This window comes from Scophthalmus maximus, chromosome 5 (assembly GCF_022379125.1).
Source record: "Scophthalmus maximus strain ysfricsl-2021 chromosome 5, ASM2237912v1, whole genome shotgun sequence".
NCBI classification, from domain to species: Eukaryota; Metazoa; Chordata; class Actinopteri; order Pleuronectiformes; family Scophthalmidae; genus Scophthalmus; species Scophthalmus maximus.
This window is the reverse complement of record NC_061519.1, coordinates 25,825,358-25,844,811: the sequence shown is the minus strand read 5'-3', so window position 1 is coordinate 25,844,811 and position 19,454 is coordinate 25,825,358. Positions and strand designations below refer to the sequence as shown.

At 45.7% G+C, this 19,454-nt stretch overlaps 3 long non-coding RNA genes across 3 annotated transcripts in view; 2 read left to right on the top strand and 1 right to left on the bottom strand.

Annotated features, from left to right (window-relative positions):
• The window catches only part of LOC118311302, a 140,309-nt gene extending 131,883 nt beyond the window's left edge, over positions 1-8,426 (top strand). The window contains exon 8 of the long non-coding RNA XR_007030787.1: positions 6,137-8,426. This is a non-coding gene — a long non-coding RNA (uncharacterized LOC118311302). The remainder of the gene's footprint in view (positions 1-6,136) is intronic.
• Positions 8,427-10,660: 2,234 nt separating this feature from the next.
• Positions 10,661-14,477, bottom strand: LOC118311603. The gene is made up of 2 exons (XR_004794028.2): positions 14,422-14,477; positions 10,661-13,427 (listed from the first exon to the last, which is right to left on the bottom strand). It is a non-coding gene; the product is annotated as an uncharacterized LOC118311603 (long non-coding RNA).
• Positions 14,478-14,887: 410 nt separating this feature from the next.
• Positions 14,888-17,208, top strand: LOC118310996. Its single transcript, XR_004793885.2, has 2 exons — positions 14,888-15,032; positions 16,363-17,208. It is a non-coding gene; the product is annotated as an uncharacterized LOC118310996 (long non-coding RNA).
• Positions 17,209-19,454: the final 2,246 nt, after the last annotated feature.

The window sequence follows — 19,454 nt, the reverse complement described above, 5'->3', positions numbered from 1 at the left end:
TTGGCTTTTGAGGGTTGGAGACCTGAGCCAGTGTCAACTTCTGGAACGACATGGCTTTGCACGCTCTGATGCGGGGACACGGTTCTACCACATGCCACGTGGGATCGCATTGTCGCTGCCCTTTCAAAGCAGGAAAAGCCAAATGTGACGGTTCTTTGTTTTGTGTAGTATGTCGTCACTGGGCAGTATGAGTTCCGGGTCTTACTTGTCACTTACTGGTTTATCTGAGTTTAGGAAGGAGGCGTAGAAGACGTGGTTGGGTGAGTGTTCCCAGAAAACTAGAAAGCCAGACCTAGATGTTTCAAATTTGTAAGAGCACGTGGTGGGTTCTGCTGGAACAGCTGCAAATTACGTGATGGCGGAGGATTGTTGTCCGAGCACGGGTGTTTTGTGTAGCCCGCCGCAAGAAGCACTTAGCCCTCACTACCTGCCGTCAACAGAAACCCTGAACACATTATATTCCTCCGGCCGAGCAGCAGCGGCAGCCTCGCTCTGTTTTTGTCCAGCGACACTACACTGTGAAATGTCAGCACGAGGGTCAAAAGTGGGTCTCGCTCCGTATTCACCAGTCAGCCAGGAGAGGAGAAAGTTAAAATGCGGGACCTAGCACCTTTACAGCTCCTTCGGTCCGTGTCCATACAGATGTTATCCTTTGCGAGCAACACGGCGAAATCCACAATGACCTCATTCATGCCGGGTCCAAAGGAGGAGAGAAGCCACGCTGATCGCTCCCAGTCCGTTCCATTGTCAGGGGGTCTATTAGTGCTCTGGTTTCCCGGTCACATTTGTACAGGCGGTGTTGGTTTTCACTGGAAGCCCGGCCTCTGCCGCGCAGGTGCCCCACAGATTCAGTTTCATGCCCTTTATCCCGAGCACTTACCATCTGCCTGATCTGACTTTGTAGGCAGGTCCGATTGTTGTGAAAGGAATCTACCGCTCAACTTTCAGATTTGTGCGTGCGCGTCTGTGTGTGTGTGTGTGTGTGTGTGTGTGTGTGTGTTATTTGACAGCAAGGACAGAGAGGAAAACTGTGTAAGCATAAGGAAGAAAAGTATCAGGAAATTGACAATGGTTTCTCTTCATTTTTGAATAAAAATCTCTTACGACGACATCGCTTTGTTCACCTGCTTTGTCTGTGCCTTTGCTGCCATAGACCATTTTTAGGCCAAACTATTCTAGACGCAAAATTCCCTGAGCGCCATCCGCGCACACCCCCAAATCCTCTCGCCTACTCGGAAAAACATTCCCCCCGGATGACAAGACGACAGCACTCAGAGGATTCCAATCAGAAGACGGAGCGAGCCCTTGGAAGAAGATGTGTACCGCGTCAAGCAAAGCGCCTCGGGGGGAAGGGGGGAGGGGTTGGCGGGGATGGGCACGATGCGATGCCAATCTCCCCGCTGCGTTGTCGAAGTCGGCAGACAAAGCTGCCACAGATGCAGCTTGTGTGTATGGATACTGACACCTCTCACGCACCTGTACGACTGATAACAAGACGCGTTTTGCTTTGCTTGCCTCCGAGAACGGCACTGACACCAGCACTGTCTTGGGAATGAAGTCTGACTCAAAGGAGGTTTCACATTGGGGCCATCAGATGGCCGGGTGCCCCCTGTGATGGGCTGATCATCGCGTCTCAGCCGACGGTTGTTGGGTGTCCCATGTGAGTGTTAATGTTAAAAAAAACGCCAGGTACAGTAAGGCAAAGACAAGAACAAGCACAAAAGCCAAGTTTGTCCGGATTACATTATCTGAAAACATTGTGCAGGTTTTGCAAAGAATCTCGAACTCGATCCAGCATCTGATTGACTCTGATGGATTATCAAGTTTCACCACATTCATCAAAATGTATACAGGCAATTTGACACCGGAGATTGATACTCGACAATAAGACAATGATACATGAGAGTGGTGCTGTAATTAGTCCTAAGCAAATGATTTGGGTTACAGTTATGAATTTAAAAGTTGTATACATTTTTACAACTTCCCATTAGGGGAATTAAGGATATGACTTCAGGGTCTTAGAAGTGAAAGTAAAAGTTAATTTATACATTGAAAAAAATTAGGAGATCAGGACGATCTACACTGACATTGGATTCTAAATTAAAGGGGCAGTGAGCAATTTTAATCCAATAAACTTTTTGTAAAAATCAGCAAATATTTAGCCTTGTGGTTAGCGGGTCGGTGTCCCGTCCCCAAGGCTGCGGGTTCGCGTCCCGGCCAGTGAAGTAGGAAAATCATCTACAACAAACAAAAAGAGAGAAAAACAAGCTTTCGCCAAAAATTGCTGACTGCCCCTTTAAGTTATTAGTTTTAACCTGAGATCAAGGTTTGGGATTAAAGTTCCTCAGTCCATCTGAGCCCTTTGCATTTTGCAGAATCTGCTGTAAAATACTGGGTAACTCCGCCACCAAGGAGCATAATCAGTTATTGTTCCATTCAATCTGAAACTAGTTTTAGTGTATGCACAGAGAGAAAAGTCTTGAAACGTCTCGGATGTCTGGGGCTCGGTTTTGCAGTTGTGTGCCACATTTCGGTGCACGTCGCAGAGTCAGAAGGAGACGGAGAGCGTGCTGCACTGCGCCGCGCTGCAGCCGGGCGCATAGCAACCGTGTGTGTGTGTGTTTCTTCTTCTTCAGTTTGCGTCCGTCTCGAGATGACACACACACAACGTTGACCGTACGTGCGAACGGCGTGCACACCCATGGTTTTTAAACATCGCAGGCAACCGTGAAAGCAAAAGGGGAGCGTGGGAAACGGTGGGGCGCAAACACACGGGCGCTGCGTTTCTCCAGCGGGAGGGAGGAAACTTCGGACTTTGGAATGTCGATGCAAAAACAAACGTCAGCGCTAATTGCTTCTACTGTCGGATGGGAAAAAAAGCCAAGAAGGAAAACCAGATTATTGCCCGCGTGAGGCGTGTAAATCAGACCTGTTGGGCCTGTCTGTGATTTCTGGGTGTCTGCACTTGTTGTGTCGCATCCATACGGAGGATCCACGGTGTAGAAATAGGTCTCAGAGTAAACACAGACTGTGGCCCAGCTTCAGGTAGGGATCCGGCGCGGTGTCCAACGAAAACAGAGACAGAAACTTTATTCCAGGTCCACCTGGGAACACTTCGCTGTGAACCACGGGCTGCTCGTAATGAGCTTCCTGGCTCGCAAACCTGATAACCTCACGGTGCAGAGCAGCTGATATTTGTGTGTGTGTGTGTGTGTGTGTGTGTGTGTGTGTGTGCAGCAAGAAAAAAATGACAAATCTAGCAGTTTTGGAGAATCTGAAAATGCATTGTAATGGAACAACATCGATTTTCTCGACAGCTGCTGCAGTTTCATCCAAAAAGTGCACAACTTTTCTACTCAAGTCGTAGTTCAAGCCAAGAATACCCCAGCTTGGGATCAATAAAGTACCAGTCTATCTATCTATCTATATTTGTACACGATGGTCCACAATGGGGGCTGCACGGTGGCGTAGTGGTTAGCACTTTAGCCTCGCAGCAAGAAGGTTCTGGGTTTGAGTCCCGGTTCAAACCAACCAGGGCCTTTCTGTGTGGAGTTTGCATGTTCTCCCCGTGTGTGCGTGGGTTCTCTCCGGGTTCTCCGGCTTCCTCCCACAGTCCAGAGACATGAGAATGGGGTCAGGTTCATTGGAGACTCTAAATTGACCGTAGGTGTGAATGTGAGAGTGAATGGTTGTTTGTCTCTGTATGTGGCCCTGTGATAGGCTGGCGACCTGGCGACCCGCCCAATGTCAGCTGGGATCGGCTCCAGCCCCCCGCGACCCTTAAGTGGATAAAGCGGTAGACAATGGATGGATGGTCCAAAATGGGCTTCACTGGAGCAAACAGCTCCTTGTCCAGCAAACGAGGAATGAGTTAAAAAATAAATAAAATCATGTACACGAGAAATAAAAGATAAAAGACAAATGAAACTAAGAAAAAACAATCCCATATTAAACTACAGAAGTTGAAATGCTGTTAATATCCTGGTTATACATGAGGTCTGAAAAACACGCCTCTCGACCTGCAAATCACCATCATCGTGGTTATTGGGAAATTAACACAATGTGCAACCATTGAAATTCACTGTGGGTCTTTTGAGGAATGCACATGAATCCACCAGAGTTGATCGCACATTTTCCTATTTGTGCCAAATATTTCAACTGTCGCTGCAGAATTTGCCGGCAGACGAGGCTCATCTCGTCCCTCGTTCACGTGCAGCAGCCTTTAGGCGGCGCATGATCTGTTGAATACACACAGAGTGCGTACAGTAAGTACGTGAGTTTCACGTGAGCACAAACCATCGCGATGCTCCGGCATGATCCGGCCTTTGCAGCAGATTTGGAATGTTTGAGAACAACATGTGTTCTGTCGTGTTTTGTCCGAGGAACGCAAAGTCCAATATGATTAAAAATGCGATCACATTCTGCTCCCGGGGGGCCACGTCTCTTGACCGGCGGTGTCATCGGCCATGTGTCGAATTCTCCTCTGATCCCCGGGGGGACAGCTGAGCTGAAGCGATCCGGGCCAACCGACGCTGCCAGTTATTGGTTAATGCTCCAATCTGCTGATCCATCACGCGGCAGTTTGTTTTTCCCGAACCTGCCAGATTAAAAAAAACGTGTTGATGCTGCGGGGAGGTCGTGCAACGTTCAGGGTATAACTATTATAGGACGGTGACGTGGGAAGGTTTACCACAGTATCATTTGTACTCGGAAAGTGTAGCTGGAGGAGGCAGTGGTGAGGGAGATTAAACCTGCAGATGTCCTCAGTTTCAGTTGGCTCGCGGATATCGGCGTGAGCGGCACATCATCAGAAAGCGCAATCATTTATGCATCAGCATTCAAGGGGGACCGGACGGAGCGGAGGCCGGGCAAAGGACTGCTTTTGTGAATGCATTTGCAGAAAGAGTGGAGAAATACTAATTATATACTTCATGGCTTCTTTTTTTGCATGTATCTTCCGAGCTGCGTGTACATTTCTGTAAAAGTCAGTCGGAATCACGAGCCAGCTGGAAACAAAATGAACCCATGAAGCTCAAGTGAAAAACCTTTTCTTTTTTCCTTTTTGCCGGTTTCAATCTCCAAGCTCATGATTTTTTGGTCCAAATATGTCAGAGTCATGGGGAAACGATAAAAAACAAATTGAAAACAACCACATTTGCCAAAGTGCTGTGCAATAAAACACGAAGAGAAGTCGAACTCCTTAAAAACATGAAATAAAAGGCTAAAGATCGGATAAAAACCACAAAAAGTTTACCCTGGAATATCAGATATTAAGAATTGAACATAACCTAGTGTATAGCCCATTATTCTTTAATATTTAAGATTTTTTAAACTTTTTTGCATCTGACAAAAAGGCTTAAAGTCTTAACTAATGACTTTTTGGCTGAAGATCAATTTGTCGTTGTTGTTTGCAATTATAAGGTTAGTTATCCGTCAGTTTAGTCAGCATTTATTCAATATTTAATGCTTATAAACCAGGTTATTTCTTGCAGAACGTGGAACTCAACAGCTTTTGAAATGGATCATTTCTTCCTTGAGAATCATCGCGGCTGAGGGGGGTTTGCTTGTGTTTCTGGGCATAATGAATCACTTTGTTTTTGGAATAACATACTAGAATACATGCACACACTTAAAACAGTTTAGGTGCGACATATGGAGAAGTTTGAGAAGGCTGTCGGCAAAAAAAAGCCTCGTATGCCGCTTGTCGTCCCGGCCTAAGGCGACACAGATTTTTCTGCACAGAAAGGAAAAAAAAACGGTCCGAGCTTTGGGTTCCACTGTTTCAACGTGACGACTTTTACAGTGTGGAAACACTTGAAGGAATGAGAAGCATCGCTCAGCCCATTACAGAGCCGGTGACCCCCTGCTGTCGGCCCACTTGACCCTTCCGCCCTCTTCCTCCGCTCGCCCGCCGCAAAACGTCTCGGTCCGTCTCAGCGGCGGGGCCCGAGCGGGGAAGGGGCCCCCCCCCCCCCCCCCGGAGTTTACAGTGCGAGTCGAAAGCTGTTTCCGAGTTAATCCATCCTCAGCAAGTGACTAACGAAAAATACCACAGCGGAGGCCACTGGTCGACCCAGCTGTTTAACTGCTGACAAAGAGCAGATTGTTAATTGGTTGTTTTTTTTGCCTTCATCAGATTAATTCCCGGACTTGTGCGGGGGGAAGCACAAACAGCTGGGAAAATATTCCGCGCCACGGGCGACGCATTGGCCGTGAGCGGACTCCCCAGGGACGTCGGAGTCTATCTGAGAAGCCGCCTGAGAAGTTCCCCGAAAGCTTTGCACAACCGCAACTCACCGAGAGTGAACTCGTCAGCAGTGTGGTCAGATGGACGCTAGTGAGACAGCAACGCATTTATTTATTACCCATGTAGCAGTTTCACAACCACTGTGGGATGGACAATGAGGAAAATACAGGAGTTGGGTTTTATTTTCAGATTGTCCGCAGAGGTGGTGAACTCTTATTTGAGTCAGTGTGCGTACATTTCACCGAATTTTTCTTTTTTGATAATTGAAAACCAAAAATGGTGATGTTGAATGGGTCTTTGTATTTTACTTTTTAGATTTGAATTGTCATTGTAAGTCTGATAGCAGCTCTTCCGTGTGTGGCTGAGACAGCATAAATATAGCAGCAATAAAAAGTGGACAAAATATATATTTTTAATGTACAAGAGATCTACACAAATATATTCATAAACACAAACATATTAGTGACCGATAGGAAAGGTGGGGAAGGTCCTGGCAGGAGCACACTGATGACATCATACAGTAGTTTACAGTCAGAGGAGATTTCATGCAGCAACATTAGCGGCTCGTAAAAAAAAAATGTTCTGCTGATTAAAAGTGAAGAAGAAATGAGGAAGACAGGTCAAATTACAAATAGAACAATTTACATTTCAAACGTAACATTTGAAATCTGATTTCTGGAAATCTGGAGCATTTTTGAAGATTATGAAACAGCCAATATTGAGCCTGTGGGTACTTTTCTACTTTTGTTCAATGGATCAAGTAAGTGAATTAGTAATATAAGAAGGAATAAGGTTATCACCTCTTCCCTGGTTTCAGCACTGACTGTCCCGTAACAGCTGCGCCCCATCACTACGAAACACTGCAAGTGGCATTAGCGTCCGATCGCGTGGAGAATCTTCTTCATCACAAGCGAGTGGACCCGCACTCTGCACCCAGTCTCAACTGTTATCGTCTGGCCAGTGGGGGGGGGGTGTGTTTCCAGCCTGTGCGTGCGCCGGCTAATGGAACGGAGATGAAACACTGTGTACGCTTGATAGCGTCTGTTTGCGCGAGCCGAAACCTAAATGGGCCGTCGAGAGGCGCAGAACAGGAACGCGCTCGGTCGGGACGGAGGGCGAATGGAAGACGTTCGGGCGCTAAAAGCATCTGACGCAAACTATATGAAGAGGATGACAAAAAGGGTTTTGTATTTAGATCTGAAACGTCTTTTTGGCGGCTTAAGCCTAATGCACAGTGGCCCCCGCCAGATAGTGCAATGCGGATTATTTGGATTACGCGTGAGAAATGGGCGGAAAGGTCAACGAGGAGCCGCCGGGAGCGGGGGTTTTTTTTAAACTTTTGTCTATGTTACGTAACTCTACGGTATTTTTTTCTTTCCTGTTGTTTTCCCCTAAAGGTCAGAGGTCAGAGCAACAGCAGGTCGTAGCCTTGTGAGCCAGGATGCTACAGAATGGTAGAGAATGGTCAATTTTAAAAAACGTCTAATGATTTATTTATTGGAGCTGCGCAAAAAGAAAAAGGGGGATATCGTGTTGCAAATTTTGGGGCATAATCAGCTTTTCTTGACAGAATCATTCTGCATCGATAAAGTACCAGATTTTGTTTCTTTCTCTTCTCTCTCAGGCTTATGACAGTAAGTAAGTAGTATTATTTGTTGAATATGAATAAGATGTTAACTTATGACCGTCATTTACAAAAGCGGAACCAAGGATGTGCCTGTAACATTCCAACCTGGGACCCAGATGAATTCTGGGAGCTCATTTAAATTTGCTTTGCTTGTGGTTACATCTTTCACACATTCACACCTGGAAGAATTGGGTGTAACTAACTCTTGCAAGACAACTGCAGCAGCAGCATCATTAATGTCGCGACGCTGACACTTGTACCACCCACGCCGATCGGCTACCCTGCAGTCGCCCTCCTGACCTCCAGCGACCCCCATTTGTCAGGTCACACACACCATCTGGGCCTCTGGCGGCGTCGCCCTCCCGCTCCATCAGTGACATCGGCACCAGGGTCCCGCTTTTCCGGGCCTTCAATTCAATTGTGCCAAATGTGCATTTACACACATCCTTTGTACTCGCAGCCCGAAATGTGTGCGCACACATTCCAATGCACGTGTGTGTGTGTGTGTGTGAGGTTGTGTTTGTGTGTTTTTTGTTTGTGTGTGTGTGTGTGTGTGAGAGAGAGTTTGTGTGTGTGTGTGTGTGTGTGTGAGAGTTTGTGTGTGTGTGTGTGTGTGTGTGTGTGTGTGAGAGAGTTTGTGTGTGTGTGTGTGTGTGTGTGTGTGTGTTTTTTGTTTGTGTGTGTGAGGTTGTGTTTGTGTGTGTGTGTGTGTGTGTGAAGTTGTGTTTGTGTGTGTGTGTGTGTGTGTGTGTGTGTGTGTGTGTGTGTGTGTGTGTGTGTGTGTGTGTGTGAGAGGGTTGGTTGTGTGTGTGTGTGTGTGTGTGTGTGTGTGTGAGAGGGTTGGTTGTGTGTGTGTGTGTGTGTGTGTGTGTGCAGTCGTTTGCATTAATTGGCGTGATTGTCCGCGGTGTGTCGGAGGACGGCCCCGCAGCAGATCCTCCTCCGGCTGAGCTGATGGTAAGCTCATCAGAATCGAAATAGGATTCATCGCCGTGGATAAAACTGTCGGGGCCAAAAAAAGCGAAAGAGCAGTAGCAAAAAAAAAACCAACCCACAACAGATTGATGACGGCAGTTAAAAAAGAAAAGAAAAAGTATCCGCGCTCTCCTCTGCTTTCAGCTGGACATTCCCAGCAGCTCGTGAGACGTTTCCCAGGTGGCTCTTGAATTGACCTCGCGCCGTCCGGGGGCATCGGCCAATTACACGTCTTTATCCCGGGGCGGACCTGCAGCGGACCACTGGGGCCTCGCCACAGGCTGTAAAATGAAATGTTTGACAACACGCGCAGCTCTGGGACGGAGGGAAAGACGACAGTTGTTTTATCAACGTGAATATTGATAGAAAAAAAATCATGCCGAAGGTCAAATTCCTCCAATTAAACATGTTAAACAGCATCGTGATCGCGACTTTGACCAGTTCATGTGACTGACGCTTCTGAAATCACACAACTAAACTAAACAGAGCTCTGAGTCAAACATGGCTCAATTTAAAATGACAGTGTTCTCGTCCTCTTCCGTTCACGGAGCCACGGACGGCTGAGCCGGGAATAACCGGATTTTTTTTTTCTTTCATGCTTTTATAAAGAGGTTTCACGTTTGGCGAAATGAAAGTAATCGACGCACCACAATTAGAATCTTTTCATTTCCTCAGAAAAAGCATTTTTCCCTTCACAGACCTGTGCAAACGGATTCGACGTCATAGCCGTTGCATAAGGTAATCATTCCACGGCCATGGACCAATCAGATCGCTTGAATCGAGCTAGCCGTTTTATAAAAAGGAAATATTCTCTATGAATTTTACAAAGAGTGCATCGGGTTTAAAACCACTCACTGCCCCTTTAATGAGTCCTGAAGAGGCTGCAGCCGCTTGTGACCTTCGGGCGATTCCACTGTCGTACATGTATTTTTCCCGTCGTCTCCACATTCTGCGGCGTCTTCTCTTTCTTCTTGTTGGCTCATATTTTCTGCACAGACCATTGCACACACACACACTCGGGCACCTCCCTCCAAGGGGAACTCATCGTCGGGCTCGAACCGAGACCTCATGTATCCAGTGAAACCAATCAAAGCTCCATTCATTCCGACCCGAGCCCGTAGTGCCCAATTAATTTCCAGCCGATAATGGGGAATCTGTTGTAGTTTTAATGGAAAAGGGCGGCTCATTTCTTCTTCTTCTTCTTCTTCTTTCTCCCACAGCAGCGAGAGAACCCCGAGGTGACGCTCCATTAAAAGAAATACAGCCTGTTTACTTTGGATGTGTAAAGAACACACACATATTGCACTCTGTAAATTAACAGACTCCGACTGTTCGGCCCCTCCGTCCCCCTCCCGCGGCTGCTCGGACATTTATTGGGAGAAGGAGCCGATATATATTGAATTTTCTTCTTTTCTGTTTCTTCCCCCCCCCAACCTTGGAACAACCTCCGGGCTGTACGTACGAAGGCTGTTGGATTCTCGCTAATTGGCAGTGTGCCGTTGGTTTAAATGCCCCGGTTGTCTCCGATTTACCAGTAGATCTGAACATTCAGTGCCTCAGTGAAGTAATAAAATGCTCCCATGATGCTTTGACGAGTACATTTATTGCATGTTGAACTGGATTTATTTGAGATGAAACCATAGATTTACATTTCAGCCATTTCGGCTCATCCTCGCAGCCTGAACCTCAAGAATGAGCGCAAAAATACAAAAACCTTAAAGCCACAGGGTGTAATATTGAGAAAAACGTATTCACAGGAATTGAATATATTGTCCATAACAATGTGTTCATATATGTTTAATCAACTGTGAATGAGCGAAAATACAACTTACAAAATGCCTCAAATACAATTTGCCTGTATGTCAATCAACAACCACAAGGGTTACGATGGCTACATACCTTAGCTTAGCATAAAGACTGTACAGTGAATATTCCTTAGTTTCCTTAATACACATTACTTGGTTATGGTGTAATTGAAAGCATTATCATAATAACTAACAGTTGGATATTGATCAGTGAAGTTTACTTTCCTTCTTTTTTTAATGTCGAGCAAACTTTGAAGACCAGCTCGAGAAAAAGCTCATTTACACATCTTTAATTTAGATTGAGAACAATTTCCTATTCCCAAGGTCAAGAATAAACATTGTCACTAAAATATGAGTCTGTCTAAGTCAATTTAACTATATATTTATCTCCTTTGAACGTACCCCTGCCCAACCCATTCAAAAACTATATTTTAGACATATCCCAGGTGACGTTTCTTCACATTGTGCCAAACAATGGCTGCAGCCTGTTTATGTCACTCAAAATATGGCGTCTGACTCCTTCTCCAGTTTCAGTCCAGGTTTTTACAGGATCCGTCTTTTGGCCTTATTTTATTTTGACTCCATGTAACATTCTAGACAGATATTTACTCCCTTTCAGCTGGGAGAAATCTAAGCTTTCCAACCCAGGTTGTGCTGCCACGACTTGGGCAGAAATGTACCACGTTTCCGCTGGCTCTGCGCGGGGGGGGGGGGGGGGTCGCCCGGCGGGAGGACGGAGGCAGATTTATGGGTAAAAAGCTGAGAAAAGGAGACTTGGTGCGATGCCAACGTCTACAATGTAAAAAATAAAAAAACCTGACGGTCTCGGTTTTATGTAAATGCTGCAAAAGTACAGGAATATTTCTTCTACATGGGGGCTGTCGGTCGGTCACATATTACAGCCCCACAATGCACCGGACCTCACACGTGCTCTGTGCCATTCACACAACGTCCATCCATTCAGCGCAACGGGTCTTTTCATGCATTCGGTCGCTGTGCTCCAGGAGAGTTCAGAGCGTTGCTCCATCTTTTCCTCTTCCCCTTCTCACTGGGACTGAAGTTGATGCGATGGCTGAAGCTGCTGCGCGGTCAGTCGCTTCACCGCGGCGCACATGCACAGACACACAGACAGCACGAAGACGCGCTGACCTCGACTCTTCGACTCCCATCGATTCTCGAGCGCTCGCCGCCGGCGTTCACGGACACAACATGTGATCAATATGGAGCAAGACAGAATAGCCGAGTTGAAAGCAGATAGACCGAATTCAAACGGAATATTGCATGTTCGCAGTTTTTCCCATTTCAAAAAAATCCCAAACAACCGCGGCTCTACCTGTCAAACTCGCGAAAGTTTATTTTGCCCGCGGGGAAAAAAAATGTGAAATGAAAAACTTGCAAGAGCGTGTGAGACGGTTTGACGGTTCAATCTGCGATTCAGTCACACGAAGGAATTAAAATGTCTATGTGCCTATTGAGCAGCAGATCTTCGTTACGGATTTTGTAAACAGTCGAGGAAAAATTACATATGAAAAAAAAGAATACGCAGAAAGCGATATGAATGGTTTGATAGTGTTTCAAGACATAAAGACTCTATTCAACACGATTCATGTGTGATATCAGAACAACATGAGCGTGAAACAAAAGACATACGGTCGTTTAAAGGTCAACACCATGAATTTTTTAGAAAAACAAAACTTTGAAACAATGGCCCACTAACACACTCACTTATTCCGCATCCACTTCATGCAGCTCAAAACAAGTCTCGCACCGTTCAACCAACTGTCCGACTGCGGAACCTCTTAAAATATATCCGGGCCATTCGCTAAAAGAGACACAGAGTTCACATTGGCCGCGAGGCGTTCACTGACCTCCGTTCCTCCAGCCCACCCTGTAAATTTATTACGTATATTGAGCCGTCAGCATGAAAAGTTGCCTCGTGGAACTTTAATGTGAGGAGAGTGTGCTTGAATCAGAAGGTATGAATTCATTTCTGTGTGATGCAACTAATTCAAGTTTTGTGATATTTGTTTTCTTTCCCGTCATGGCTAATAAACTACCCAGATACCCCAGCTAATATGTATTTGTATTTGGGATTTTTCTAAAAAATAAATATAGTTGAACCTTTTTGGACAAAGATTCGTGTGCAGAGGCCATGACCGATGCCTGAAAACTGGAAACAAACAAACAAATGAACATTTATTATTAATTTTCGGAAGGTGATCGTGTCTTTGACAAAAACATGGGAACCCCTTAACAGCTCATCAAGCTAAATTTACAAAATATTAATAAATCCATCACCATCGCCATGATTTTCTAAGTCTTCATGTTACAGCGCTACCAACCAAGAAAGGAATCAGGAAGTGCAACCATGGCCAGTCTGACGAGAGGGGCGATGATGGACCATGATTGATGCCTTGGGAAGCGTCCCGACCCCAGAGGAAGGGTCTCACCTCGGTGATCACAATCAGCCCCCATCCAACGCTCGACCACGCCACTCGATGGGAGAAGGGGAGAAGGGGAGAAGCTCGGCATGCAGCAGACGCATCAGCTCTGGGGGGGGAATCAAGGCAATGGAAAGGAATGTGGCTGGGCCGGGGCTCGCTGGTTATTTATTTTGGTCTGGAGAGAGAGTGAAGGCACTTGTGTTTTAACTGGACGTTTCCGGGAAGAGGGGGGGGGGGGGGCGACGTCCTCCGCGTTGACACCGTGATATATGTGCTGGAGGCAGAAGCTTTGAAGCCACTGTCGGGACTGATGGTTATTACAGAAACGTCTGCAGAAAAGGAAAAAGTCCATGTTCAGTGTGGGACTTCTTTTTTTCTTTTTTACGACTTGAACATGGTGACAAATTTTGAAACGGCTCTTTTGTGAGTGGTGAAACGGCGGAAACCTCTCAAGGTCCGACAGTCACTTGCGGTCGTGCCTTTAAAGCTTTCCTAAACCGGTCATTATGGGTTCACAACCATTTTCTTTCCCCTCCATGTTCTGTGGCCTGAGAGAACATCCGATCGGTTACCAGCGACCGGCACATTTTCAAACTCCGCGTCTCCCTCCCGCAGCCGAGCGAACACAAATACATATTGTGCGAGAGGCGATTCGGAATGAATAAAACATCCACTCCGCCATTTATCCTGCAAGCGACGCAGCCAAAACCGTGTGTGAGGTGAGAGTGGAAAAGGAAACCAATGACTTGATGCACTTCCCTCGCACGGAAAAAGCTGGAGAACGTGCCCAAAGAGTTTCATTCACTCCAGCGCCCGCGAGCTGCCAACAACGTGTCGACAAAATAAGGAACCCGAAAGTGCAGACGCTCACATTAGGGCCGGGCGGCACTTCATTCCACTCTCCCCAGGCAAAATATTGCACCTATGAATTACCAGCACATTTTTGGTACATTTTAATTCGCTGGCACGGCGGATGACAACCCTCGGCCGGAGGGATTTACAGGAGGGTGCTGCCACGCACTGGGCGAGAAACTCTACATTCCTTTCTCCCCCATCCCGACAAGACGCAGCCATTACTCAGGCTGGTCAGTGGAGGCTTCATAAAACGACTATTGCAGAGTAGAGTCCAAATTTTAATATCCGAGTCTTGACAAAAAGACTTGGCCGTGTCAGTCGGAACGGGTTTAAATATGTATTCATGGTTTTATTTAAATGAAAGTGAAACTGGAACTGTTCTAGCCTGGCGGCGTAGCCAGACTAATACTAGATGCGCACTAGTCGGGGACCGCCAGGTTCCTTTCTCGATTTCCAAGAGGCATTTACCAATGGACGCAGACGAATCATGTGACGCGAGTGTGTTGACAGACCAGAGCAGAGAGGAGATGTCTGTGATGTCTGTGATGTCTGTGATGTCTGAGATGTCTGTGATGTCTCATGAGATGTCTGTGATGTCTGTGATGTCTGAGATGTCTGTGATGTCTGTGATGTCTGAGATCTCTGTGATGTCTGTGATGTCTGAGATCTCTGTGATGTCTGTGATGTCTCATGAGATGTCTGTGATGTCTGTGATGTCTGAGATGTCTGTGATGTCTGTGATGTCTGTGATCTCTGAGATGTCTGAGATGTCTGTGATGTCTGTGATGTCTGAGATGTCTGTGATGTCTGTGATGTCTGTGATCTCTGAGATGTCTGTGATGTCTGAGATGTCTGTGATGTCTGAGATGTCTGTGACGATGATTCCACAATGGCCGTGAACCAGTGTTGCCGTTTTTGTGGGAGAAATGTGAAGACGTCGGGTTCTTTTAGTCAAATGCTCGTTCGTCAGCGGCAGCCATCTTTTTTTTTTTTCAAAAGTCCCTTCCGTGTTTGTGATTGGACCGGCACGTTCTCTGCCGGAGGGGGAAATCACTTCCCATTGGAGGATGATCCAGACAGTGAGTCTGGCAGAGTGAATTATAAAAATGAGCTCCCAGTGTTCGTCTGGGTCGCAGGCTAAGAACTATTCATCATCAACAGGCAGCGAAGGCGTTGTGAGAATCACAGTAGATGTGTGATTTCTTTTGGTAATATTGCAATAAATAACGCTCCTGGCCCCCGGAGTGATGGACACAAGATCATTAAAATGAAATGAAATATTCTACTTTTGTTATTTTTGCCCCGGCTACGGTGATGCCTGGAACGATCGGAGCCTCCGTGGGTTCCGGCTTACGAAACGTTGAAGAAATAAATAAATAAATAAAAACAACAACCTCAATTTTATAGAATTTAAAGTCAATACTTCTGTGGTCTAGTGATTCCTTCGCTGCCTCGTCAGGTCCACTCGGACGTAAAACATAAAACGATGTGAGCAAATAAAATATGTAATAGAGGACATTCGTGCTTACAAGGACGAAGACCTTCTATAAACTGGCAAAATCATGGCCTTAGCATTGTTTTGATTTTGCAAAGTTTTTGGGAACCTCTTTTTTGTGGATTAAATATTATGATAAAAACCAAACACCTAATTGTCACGCACAATTTCATCACAACAGGACATAACATAGTATTTTTTAATTATGCTTTAGAATTAGACTTTAATTCATAAAGAAAAAAGCAAAGGCTGTTTTAGGAAGCGTTTCCACTTTGGATCTTGAATATTTACTTATCAAAACGTCTCTGCGTTGAGAAAAAAAAGAAAAGTATTCGGGTCCCAGCTATTTCTGTTTCTCGTTGTTTGGCGTTGTTGACTCGACTTGAAACTTCCTCTGACAGACTCGACTCTGGACTCGCCTCAACAGCTCCGGGCAGAGCGGAAGAACACGGGGCCAGATTCCTCCGTCTCCCCGAGTTACCGGGCAAATAAAATAAAGGCCCAGATATTCCCATGTCATTGGAAATGATCTCGCGTAACAGCGAAAATGCCAGCCGAAGAAAATATTATTACAGCCATCTATTAGTGATGAAGAGAGAGGGAGAGGGAGAGAGAGAGAGAGAGGGAGAGAGAGAGAGAGAGAGAGAGGCATTAACAACTTAATTTCCATGAAAATGTTATTGCAGGACTTTCACCCAGGATTCAGAGTCGGTTGCCAGAGCTGCGGCGGCACGAATCTGCGAGCTGTCAGACAATTATTATGTTAACGGGTAGAAGAGTGACAGGAGTGGGAGCTGGACCACTTCAGCCTGAATTACAAGCAGGCAGCGAGGGAGGGGGGGAGGGAGCTGGGGGGGGGGGGGACCAGAAACTGAGAGAATATGATTTCAACTCTCCTGTTCTCATGTCTTTAGTGTCAAAACTGCCAAAAAAAAAAAAAGTTTTGCTCATCGCCCCGGAGGCCGCAAACGTCCCGCCGCTGATGAAACACACCACCTGTACCAGAGGAAACCCAGAGGAGCTCGGACACGCACGCACGCCACCGCTCGCCGCCATGCAAGCTGCCAACGACTCACAACATCAATAAAGAGGCGCACAGGAACAATGTGTGTACGCGTTCCCCTCCTCAAGGGTCCACGCAAAAAAAACTCCGGTTACCACTTTCTCCTATTCTCTTTTTTACAGTGCGAGGGGCAATTTCCTGCGCGAGAGGCTCACGCCGACGAGGTTCCAGAGCCAGGCATTGAATCTCGCAGCCCTTGTTAAACGCGCAGCTGTCGACGGCGGGAAGCGAGAGTGTGAATTCTTGTGTCATGCGGTGCGAGCGTGGGGGGGGCGGGGGGGGGGGCGACTCATGGTCACGTATGTGTGCCAGCGTGAGCGAGCCAACGAACGCGAGCGGGCGGTGACATAAATGTAATGTTTTGTATGCAATTTGTCGCTCAGACAGTGGTGGAAAGTAACTTTGATGTACATTACCTCAAGTTATATTGCTACACTTCTATACTCCTGCCTTACTGCATTTCAGAGGAAAGTCTCCTACTGTTCACTCTACTTTCATTTGCCAGCTGAAGCACGGTGTTCACAGAATAAAGGTTTACATGCAAAATGTACGAACCATTCACACGATAGGATTCTGCGTAAGAGTATTAGGGCCAGGCGTGTGGGAAAAAATGAGGGGGAAGATATTTTTTATTCATTTAAAATGTCGAGAATAAAGTCGTAATGTCGAGATTAAAGTTGAAATGTCCCTAAACGTCCGTGTTGTGGTTCCAGTTCATCTGTCACACATCTACGTTAACTAGCGTTAGCGTAGCAAACTGGCTAACAGAACATCAACATCCGGTTGTTTGGTGCTGATGAAAAGTGCTTCAGGGTCACAATGTTCAACTTTATTCTCGAAATAATATTTCAACTTTATTCTCGACATTTCGACTTTATTCTCAAAATGCAAGATAAAATAAAATATTACAAAAATTAAAAAAATAAAATATACACTGATACTCTTCCATAGGATTCATTGTTCCAGGATAGAATTTTAAATATTTTTGTCTGGTTCAGATGTATCAATAATAATCATAGGATTCCAATTTTTTCCAATATTGTTCAGGTTCTTTTTAAGTCAAGGTAACCATCTCAAAAACACAAAATACATCCCAAATATAGATAATTCATCCATCCATTCATTCGTTAGCTACACTTCATCCCTTTCTGTTTCGCGATTAACATCTTTATTCTGTCACACCCGATATCCCGTTAGGAACAAAAAAAAAATGCTTTAATAACGTCTCAGCTTCCAGACTTTCTTTCCTGACCCGGATTCTTGCAATCCCTGTTTGCAAAGCAACACGAACCCAGACTGTGTAAAAATGACATCAGTCAATCACAGTCCTGGTGCAGGAAGGAGCCGTCAGATCTCCCGCTCTCGAGATGCTTTGTCGAGGTGCATATGCGGGTCAGCATCATAAAATTACACCCCCTCAGAGCTGGAAATGTCCAGAGGGGGGAAAAACGAGCTGCAGACAAGGAGAGACGCGATGCACAGCGGAGCTGCGAGTGCACGTCGAGGGTAGGGGGGGGGTTTAATACTGCAGAACTTCACTTTTGCCAGCTAAAAATAAATTCATATCGACATCGCCAATATGGGTAGAGAACGCTGCCACAGTCGATTCATTTTTCATGTTCCTGGATCCGAGCTTGTTTTTCCAACAGAGTTTTACTGATCATGAATAGATTTTTGTTGCCTCGTTTTAGCAGATGGATTTGAATTAGCAGCCATTCCTTCACGGTCACTCTCTACTACTCATGCTGCTCGGGCCCCAAAGCTGGAAATGTATTTTTTGTGTGTGTGTGTGTTTTAATTCCCAATGAATGGCCATTATTTAACAGCACCTGTTCCTTTACCTACTGCTGGCGCAGGAATGAAGCAGGGGTCCAACTGTTTAAATGGAGAATAAACACGGTTTCAACCAACGGGGGAGAGAGCCGACGCATGTTGGGAGAATATCCTGCTCCAGTCGAGCGCTGTGTGCCAACGTGAACTGCATGACATATCCATGTTATGATTGAAAAGAAGCACGGTTTGGGGTTGGGCGAGACGCGGGTCGTCACACTGCAGAAGGAAAGGATTAGTGTACATGTCAGAGAACCTGGATGTTCAGGATCCTGTCATTAGGGACCTACCCTCGGTCCCTCGTCACCCATTTCTGTGCCTCAAAACCCTGGACTTTTGTTTTTGTCAAAAGGAAAAACTTCCCTAAAATCAGTTACCTTAGATCCGTTTTGAACAAATTTCTGTTCAAATTCTAGTACCAAACTAAATTATGGTGCATTTCTTTTGCAAGTATAACTTACACATAATCTTGAGTATCTAAAGATACCGTACCCCGGATCTCTCCCCCGCACTTTTCCCACCTGTAATCCTGAGTTGGACTGGACGGGCGAGGTACACTAGCTTCAGCAAGCGCCAAGCGAGATGTGAGCTGAGTGGACCATTTGAAAAAAGTAAAAGAGAGATGGATAGATAGATATACACACCCAAGCAATATGATGTCAAATTAATTAGAGGCCAATTTAGCTCAGTTAAAAAGCGTCTAGGCTCCATGCTGTTTTTAGCTAGGTTAGCTGGTTAGCTAGGTTCATGCTAGGAATAGAGCCACTCTGAATTTAACAATTCCTTTGCACACATTGTATTTTTAATCTGTATTGAAATAGAAGGAATACAAGAGGATCTCTCAATAAATCACATAAAAACCGTACTACTCCTGTACAATATCGTCGCCCTCGCTTCTGAAAATCATGGCTACGCCCCTGAAGGGCTTCGGAACACGAGCCGAATTTCACGAATACCAAGAACAAGAAGAACAACATTTATCCAAGAATTGGCATTAAGATAAACTTAAAAATTGGGATACAAATATATCGATTCATATTCTTGTTGTTAACGACTATATCGAGGAAGATGCAAAACCCTTGGATTCTTATATACACGTCTGAAGGATTCTAT